The sequence below is a fragment of the Otolemur garnettii genome, unplaced genomic scaffold (genome assembly GCF_000181295.1).
Source record: "Otolemur garnettii isolate 467f Iridium unplaced genomic scaffold, OtoGar3 scaffold00116, whole genome shotgun sequence".
Lineage (NCBI taxonomy): Eukaryota > Metazoa > Chordata > Mammalia > Primates > Galagidae > Otolemur > Otolemur garnettii.
Window position 1 is genome coordinate 5,896,472 of NW_003852511.1, and position 9,429 is coordinate 5,905,900.

Here is a 9,429-nt window from a genome sequence, read left to right on the forward strand (position 1 = left end):
TCTCAAAAAAAAAAAAAAAAAAAACATTTGGTGTAGATATTCTGTCAGGCTGAAAAATATGTATTAAATATATTATAGTTATATATTACATGTTAATTATATTATCTATTTATAAAGAAGCACCACAGATTTATAAAATTGAATTGCACTGTACATAGCATTTTGTAGATCTGCAACAGCCTTTTTAGGGGCCACAAATTATTTTAGCATATTGGTATATTTATGTTGACTTCATAAGTCATCCAGTTTTGGACATTTCAGTTAGTTAGGGCTATTATTTCAGACATTACTGAGATGAATGTCCTTCTAAGGTTTGTCTGATTATTTTCTTGGGATAAATTTTTAGGGCAAGACCTGTTAGTCAAAGGGCTTGATTATTATTATTATTATTTTTGAGATAGAGTTTTATTTTATCACCCTCGGTAGAGTGCCGGGGCATCATAGCTCACAGCAACCCCAAACTCTTGGGCTTAAGTGATTCTCCTGCCTTGGCCTCCCAAGTAGCTGGGACTAAAGGTGCCCACCACAATGCCTGGTTATTTTTTTGTTACAGCTATCGTTGTTTGGTAGGCCCTGGCCGGATTCGAACCCGCCAGCTCTGGTGTATATGGTTGGCACCCTAGCCTCTGAGCTACAGGCACTGACCCAGGGCTTGATTATTTTTTAAAACTTTGATAGGTGTTACCAAAGCTGCCCTGTAGGAAAACTGTCCCAAATGTCACTCCATTTAGCATAGTGTGAGTTCACCTACATTCTCACTACAGTGGAATTTAGAATTATTATTATTTTTTTGGTGAAATTTTTCCTTTTTCTTTTTCTTTCTTGTTTTTTGTGAGACAGAGTATCAAGCTGTCACCCTGGGTAGAGTGCCACGGCATCCCAACTCACAGCAACCTCAAACTCTTGGGCTTAAGTGATTCTCTTGCCTCAGCTTCCTGAGTAGCTCACGCTACAGATGCCTGCCACAATGTCTGGCTATTTTATTTTATTTTTTTGCTAGTTTATTTTATTTATTTTTTGTTGTTGTTGCAGTTGTTATTGTTGTTTAGAGGGCCAAGCTGGGTTCGAACCCACCAGCCATGGTGTATATGGCTGGTGCCCTAAGCACTGATTTAGGGTGCTGAGCCAGTTTTGCCTGTTATTGAACTGCACATTAATGGAATAATATGGTTTGCATTCTTTTATATGTGCTCTCCCTTTTCTCAATTCAAGGTCTATGAAATTCACCTACAGTTTATTGATGAGCAGTATTCCACTGAGTAGGTACACCACAATTTGTTCATTCATTCTGCTTTTTTTTTTTTTTTTTTGAGATGGAGCCTCAAGCTATCCCCCTGGGTAGAGTGCCATGGCATCACAGCTCACAACAACCTCCAACTCCTGGGCTCAAGCAAGTCTCCTGCCTCCGCCTCCCAAGTAGCTGGGACCACAGGCGCCTGCCACAACGCCTGGCCATTTTTTGGTTGCAGCCATCATTGTTGTTTGGCGGGCCCGGGCTGGGGATTCGAACCCGCCACCTTATGTGTATGTGGCTGGCGCCTTAGCCGCTTGAGCCACAGGCGCCGAGCCCATTCATTCTGCTATTAATGGCCATTTGAGTTGTATCTAGCTTCTGTGAATAAAAGTGCTGGGAATATTTGTGTACTTGTCTTTTTGTGGATATATGCTTTATTTCTCCCAAGTAAATACTTTGGAGTGGAATTGTTAGGTCATAGGATAGATGTAAGTTAAGCTTTATAAGAAATTCTAAGAGTTTGTTTTAAATAATGTTTCTGGTGATGGGAGGGCACTGGATTTGGAGATCAGAGACAAGGTCATGACTTTGTCTTTTTCTTTTTTTGAGACAGTCTCACTTTGTCGCCCTCAGTAGAGTGCTGTGGCGTCACAGCTCAGAGCAACCTCAAACTCTTAGGCTTAAGTGATTCTCTTGCCTCAGCCTCCCAAGTAGCTGGGACTACAGGGGCCTGCCACAAAACCTAGCTATTTTTTTGTTGCAGTTGAAATTGTTGTTTAGCTGGCCCGGCTTGGGTTTGAACTTGCCAGCCTGGGTTTGGCGCCCGTAGCACAGTTGTTATGGCCATAACCACTCTATGGGTGCCGAGTCAAGGTCATGACTTTGGATGAGTCACTCTTAACTTTTTGGGTCTTAATTTCTTTACTGTAGAATAAGGGGTTTTGGCCGAATGCTTTTAATCCTTTTAAGTGTGAAGAGGCTGTTGTTCTTGGAGATGGTGGAACCCAAACCTGATACACATCTGAGTCAGGTATTAAAGGAGTTGGCCCTCAAGGCCACACACGAGCAGTTCCCATGCTCAAGAAGGGACAAGCAGCTCTCTCATATCAGGGCTCTGTGTGGGTAATCACAGTATTAATAACAGTTGTACTTTAAAGAGGCCTTTGCCCCAAAATGCTCACGGCCCTTTCACATGGAACAACGACTTTGGAGTATACTTTGCACTGAAGGAAGCTATCCCAGCCCAGGTGCTTTTTCAAGGAGGCAAGCAACGAGAGACTCAGGATGAGTCAAAGCAAGGGATTAAACTGGGTCCTATGATGACAGCCAGGTGGAGGGCAGTGCAGATGGGTCTTGCAATGGCCTTCCATTAAAAAATGAGGCTCCGTGGTTGGGCTCGTGATCTAAGCTCATGTGAAAAAAAAAAACAGTCTCAGTTTGGCTTCTGTGCTCTTTCCAAGCACAACTCTGAACCATCTCCTCTCTCTCGTCAGCAACTGATGTCTCAGCAAGGATCAATGCCTTGTCATACATACCCAGCAGAGCCAAGAAGTTGAAGCTGGAAGGTCAATCAGCAAGCCCCCCTGCAGTGTGACAGAATCACTCTGAAGACAGGGATTTTAGGATTTCGTATTTTGATTCACGATAGTGGTTCTTCCTAAGTGTAGCCAATTTAGCATAGTTCACCTTTTTTTTCCTTTTTAATTTTTTGTTTCTTTTTTTAAATTGTTTCAGTTTCATTGAGGGTACAAAGAATTAGGTTATGCTGATTGCATTCGTTAGGTAAAGTCCCTCTTATAATTCTGTCTCACCCCCAAGAGGTGTGCCATACACCGTAATGCCTCCTCCCCCATCTCCCTGCTCCCACAGTCCCCTGCCCACTACCTCAAATTGATTTGAGTGTTTTCTTATGTGGGCATATATTAGGTTGTCTACTGGCTTCATATTAGGATTGAGTACACTGGATTCTTGTTTCTCTATTCTTGTGATACTTTACTGAGAAGAATGTGTTTCACCTCCACCCAGGTTAATACAAAAGACATAAAGCAGCGGTTCTCAACCTGTGGGCTGTGACCCCTTTTAACTGTATTAGAGGGTCACGGCTTTAGGAAGGTTGAGAACCACTGATTTCCAGGGTTGGTGGGCATTTAGGTTGTTTCCACATTTCGGTGGTGGTAAATTGAGCTGCGATGAACAGTCTAGTGCAAATGTCCTTATGGTAAAATGATTTTTTTTCCTTCTGAGTAGATGTCTCATAATGGGATTGGAGAATCAAACGGAAAGTCTACTTTTCACCTCAGACTTTCATCCTGTGCTTAGGGGTTGATATTTGTGTCTATGTCTATGTGGGTCCATATTGGTGGGAATGTTTATATGTCTGTATGTTTATATGTTTGTGTGTATAGCGTTCCACTGAAGCAAAGTTAACTTAAATGTTAGGCTAAGGGCCAGGCCATTGATTGTTGCACTTTTGCATTCAAGGTAATAAGAATGACGTTCTTGTCTCTTCTCACATCCTGGTAAGATTTCCCCAACTTGGAAAAACCCTGTGGAGGAATTTGCCTAAGACCCTTAGAAAATCCCAGAGATCAGGGACACTTGATAGTGGATTAGTTTTTCCCTCTTGCTCAGACAGATCATTCTTTAATTGAGCCTTTGCTTGATTGCTTTGTCTTAACCATTTCATTGTCTCAGCAGGGACAGATGATCCATCATTTGGAAAGGGGTCTGAATGTGTGTTAACCACATTTCCTTATAATGACCCCTAAATAATAGTTTCTGCAGGTAGATGAAGATAGTGCTAAATAGCCATGAGTAGCTCTGCACCCGTAACTCAGTGGTTAAGGTGCTGGCCACCTACACTGGGGCTGGCCTCTGCCAGGCCTGCTAAACAACAATGACAACTACAATAAAAAAATAGCCAGGTGTTGTGGCAGGCACCTGTAGTCCCCACTACTTGGGAGGTAGAGGCAAGAGAATCGCTTAACCCCAAGAGTTTGAGGTTGCTGTGAGCTGTGATGCCTCCGTACTCGACGGAGGGCCACATACTGAGAGTCTATAAAAAAAAAATAGCTGTGAGAGAAATCATGCCATTGGCCACCAGCGGCTGTGACTATTAGAAATTTGCACTTGTGGGAGAGAAAAGCCTTTTCCAGGAAGCCAATTTTGTGGTACAGTTGTCACTATGCTTATAAACATTTCATGATCAAGTCCATTTATTTCCCTGAACTTTAAGCCCCCAAGTAGGAAATAAAACCATCCAGGAGCCTTAAAACTGGATTTCAGCCCTTACTCTAGGTGCTCTTGTCTACTGCCTTCACTGGGCCTCAGTTTCTTTCTGATAAACTTAAAAAGTTTTCTCCATTAGATTGTTTACCCCATACCTCTGTATCTTGCTGTCTACAGCACCTGGAAGTGCTAGGCGTATGGGGGTCACCCAAAATACATTTGTTGAGTCAGTGACTGTATTTTGAGTTAAATTACAAGGTGACTGAAGTCCTTTCCTGCTTGGACATTCAGTGATCTGGAGTTGTCTCCTCCTTCTCTTCCTCTTCTACCTATTCTCCCTACCATCTATTTTTTTATTTATTTTTTATTTTTTATTTTTTTTTTGAGACAGAGCCTCAAGCTGTCCCCCTGGGCAGAGTGCCGTGGCATTACAGCTCACAGCAACCTCCAACTCCTGGGCTCAAGCGAGTCTCCTGCCTCCGCCTCCCAAGTAGCTGGGACCACAGGCGCCCGCCACAACGCCCGGCTATTTTTTTTTTTGGTTGCAGCCGTCATTGTTGTTTGGCGGGTCCGGGCTGGGGATTCGAACCCGCCACCTTAGGTGTACGTGGCTAGCGCCTTAGCCGGTTGAGCTATAGGCGCCGAGCCTATTTTTTTATTTTTTGAGACAGAGTCTCACTATGTCGCCCTCAGCAGAGTGCCGTGGCGTCACAGCTCACAGCAATCTCAAACTCTTGGGCTTAAGCAATTCTCTTGCCTCAACCTCCCAAGTAGCTGTGACTATGGGCGCCCACCACAATGCCTGGCTATTTTTTGTTGTAGTTGTCATTGTTGTTTAACTGGTCCAGGATGGGTTTGAACCCACCAACTTCGGTGTATGTGGCTGGCGCTGTAACCACTGTGCTACAGATGCCAAGCCCCTACTATCTATTGATCTAGTAAATAATACATTCACATGGTTCAAAAATTGTTTTGCATACTTTGCTTTCTGAACCCAACAAAATATCTTTGAGATCAATTCATACCAAAACACAAGAGCTTTCTTTCTTTTTAAAAACTAGGTAAACAGTATTTTTCCATTAAATGGGTATGCCATCATACAGGGAGTTCCTAAAATTTGTCTGCAATGATTTTAAATTGCACATGAACTTTATGGACACTGGTATCTTTAACTGGTGCTGTATGGATTGATTTTTATGTTGTTTCTAATCTTTTTCAATTACAAATGGTGCTGCAATAAATAACTTTGGGCATAGGTCATTTTACTCTTATGTGAGTTTATCTGTGGTGTAAATTCTTGGCAGTAAGATAGTTGGATCAAAGGATATATGCATGTATAATTTTTTTAAAAAATGGTTTTATTTTTTAGAGCAGTTTTAGGTTCAGGGTAAAATCAAGCAAAAGTGAGTGTAAAGAGAGTTTCCATGTATTTCCATGCTCCCCATGCCCAGCCTCCCTCACTATCACATTGGTACATTTGCTACAGCTGTAAACCTACACTGGCATTTCATGATTGCTCAAAGTCCACAGTTTACATCAGAGTTGGCTCCTGGTGTTATACCTTCTATGGGTTTGGACAAATCTATGGTGAAATGAGTCCACCAGTGTGGTATCATACAGTATGTAGTTTTACTTCCCCCCCAAATCATCTGGGTTCTAATATGCATCCTTACCACCCCTTTAGCCCTTGGCAACCACTGATATTTTTAGTGTCTCCATAGTTTTATATTTTCCAGAATGCCATATATAGGGTGTCCAATAAAGTTCATGTGCATTTAGAAAATAGACAACTATGTTAAATCACAAGCAAAGTTTATAGACACCCTATATTTGGAATCATATGGTATGTACCCCTTTCACAGTGCTTTTTTTTTTTCTCTTAGTAACATGTATTTATAAGTTTTCTATTTTTTTTTTATGGCTTGATAGCTCATTTCTTTTTAGTGCTGAATAATATTCCATTGAATGGATGTACCACAGTATATTTATCTGTTCATCTACTAAAGGACCTCTTGATTGCCTCTAAGTTTTAGCAATAAAGCTGCTATAAACTTCTATGTGGAAGTTTTTTTTGTGTGTGTTTGTGGACATGTTTTAACTCATTTGGGTATTCACTGAGGAACACAATTGCTGGATTGTGTGGTAAGACTATGTTTAGAATACAATTGCTGGGTTGTGTGGTAAGACTATGTTTAGCTTTGTGAGAAACTGCCACACTTCCATTCAATGTGGCCAGCCCATTGTGTGTTCTCACCAGAGGTGAATGGGAGTCTTTCTTGGTCTTCACCTTTGCCAGCATTTGGTGTGGTTCATGTTTTGCATTTTGGTCATTTCTTTTTCTTTCTTTCCTTTTTATTTTTTTTTGAGACAGAGTTTCACTTGTCACCGTCAGTAGAGTATCGTGTCAGAGCTCACAGTAACCTCAAACTCTTGGGCTTAAAAGATTTTTTTTTGCCTTGGCCTCCCAAATGGGTGGGATTACAGGCGCCTACCACAAGGCCCAGCTGTTTTTTAGAGATGGGGTCTTGCTCTTGCTCAGACTGGTCTTGAACCTGTGAACACAGGCAATCCACCCACCTTGGCCTCCTAGAATGCTAGGATTCCAGGCATGAGTCACCATACCTGGCCTCATTTTGGCCATTTCAATAGATGTGTAGTGGTGTCTCATTGTTCCAATTTGCAATCCCCTAATGCCATGATGTTGAGACTCTTTTCATAAGCTTATCTATTGTCTATATATCTTCTTTAGTGAGGTGTCTCTTCAGGTCTTTTGCTCATTTTTAAAATCAGGTTGTTAACTCTCTTACTGTTGGGTTTTAAGAGTTCTCTGTATATTTGGGGTAATAGTCTTGTTTAAGATATATCTTTCATAAGCCAGATTGTTTCTTATCTTCTCATTCTCTTGATGTAATTTTGGTAGATTACTGAATTACTGTTTGAGGTCGTACCAACTGATGCTCTCAGCAGTGATGTGTGAGAGTACGTGTTTCCTCTTACTGCACAATGTGTCACAAATTAGTTCATATTATTTTCCTGTATGATAAGTTAAAAAGTGGTATCTCACTGTAGATACTATTTAATTTGCGTTTGTCTTATTAGAGAGCGATTTGTGTCTTTTAATATATTTGTGTACCATCTGTATTTCCTTTTGTATGAGCTAACTAAGTATTTTTTCCTTTTCTTATGGTGACTATGGTTGGGCAAATCCCAGTTTGGAGCAGAGCTCAGAATCCTCAGAATCTCCCCTCTCTGCACTCTGTCATTGTACAAGCTTCTTTGGCATTTCGACACATTCACTGCTAGTACCCTCTGAGGTTGAAGTTCCTGTCTCTTCATTGACCCTGTTTTGACATTGCTGTTCTGATTAATGTTCTGGTCATTCTGTATTTGATACTGAATCTGGTTTTATCCAACTTGAGTCACTCCCTTCTTTCCCAGGGTCATCACTCTGGGAAACCCCAGGAATACCTATTCTCCTTAATCGGCAACACTTTAAGCCTTAGTACGCAATCCTTTTACTGACACATACCAACCGTATCATGAACTAGCACAGAGTTACTCATCTTTATAAATATTTTGAAACTCCCTTTAGCTCAATACTATTGCTATTGTTAGAATGGAGTCACTGTCACCTCACAGTATGTCTGATGCCTGATGTGTCATCCAGGTAGAAAGTATTCAGGCTGGGCGTGGCACCTCACACCTGTAATCCTAACAGGCTAAAGGGAGAGGATTTCTTTTTTATTTTGTTATTATTTTTTATTGTTGGGGATGTGAGAGGATTTCTTGAGGCCAGGAGTTTGGGACCAGCCTGAGCAAGAAGAGTAAGACCCTGACTCTAGAAAAAATAGGAAAAATTATACAAGCATGGTGGTGGGCACCTGTAGTCCCAGCTGCTTAGGAGGCTGAGGCAGGAAGATCACTTGAATCTAGGAGTTTGAGGTTGCTGTGAGCTATGATAATGATACTGCAGTCTACCTGGGGTAGCAAAGTGAGCCCCTGTATCCAAAAAAAAAAAATAAAAAAAAAAGAAAAGAGGCTCAGCACCTATAGCTCAAGTGGCAAAGGCGCCAGCCACATACATCAGAGCTGGTGGGTTTGAATCCAGCCCAGGCCTGCCAAACAACAATGACAACTACAACCAAAAAATAGCTGGGCATTGTGGTGGGCACCTGTAGTCCCAGCTGCTTGGGAGGCTGAGGCAAGAGAATAGCTTAAGCTAAGGTGACTAGATTTTAACATTGGTAAAGTGGGACACCATTGACCAGGGTGTGGGGGGTGTGGGGGTGGGGTGTTCTTAATTAAAAATTTGGTCTATATGGAGCAAAAATTTTCATAGAATGCAAAAATAGTATTGTAATATATATTTTTAAAATTTCAACAAAAGTAGAATTTACAAATAATTACAGAAAGTAATTCTACAATCCTCTACAAAAATTCTACAAAAAGTAGAATTACAAATATACATAATTAAAAAATTATGTATAGGGTGGAGCTCAAAGGAGTAGGGCACCAGTCCACCTGGGTGATCTTGCCTAGGAGGGCAGTAGGAAGTTTACATTAGGCTTTCATTTCCAAATGAAGTTACACTAACCTCTTCATTCCCAAATGGAGTTACATTAACCTTTTCAGCAGCTGAAAACTGTATATTCCCTTCCCGTTGTCCTGCCATTCCCTAGCTTGTAGTGCATTCTTTCCAAAAATCCAGACTTTTTAAAAATGCCACAGGACATGGGACAAATTGTTAAAAATTGGGACTGTCCCACTAAAAGTGGGACATCTGGTCACCTTAGCTTAAGCCCAGGAGTTGGAGGTTGCTGTGAGCTGTGATGTCACGGCACTCAACCTCAAACTCTTGGGGTTAAGTGATGCTCTTGCCTAAGCCTCCCAAGCAGCTGGGACTACAGGCACCTGCCACAATGCCTGACTATTTTTTGGTTGTAGTTGTCATTGTTGTTTTGGCAGGC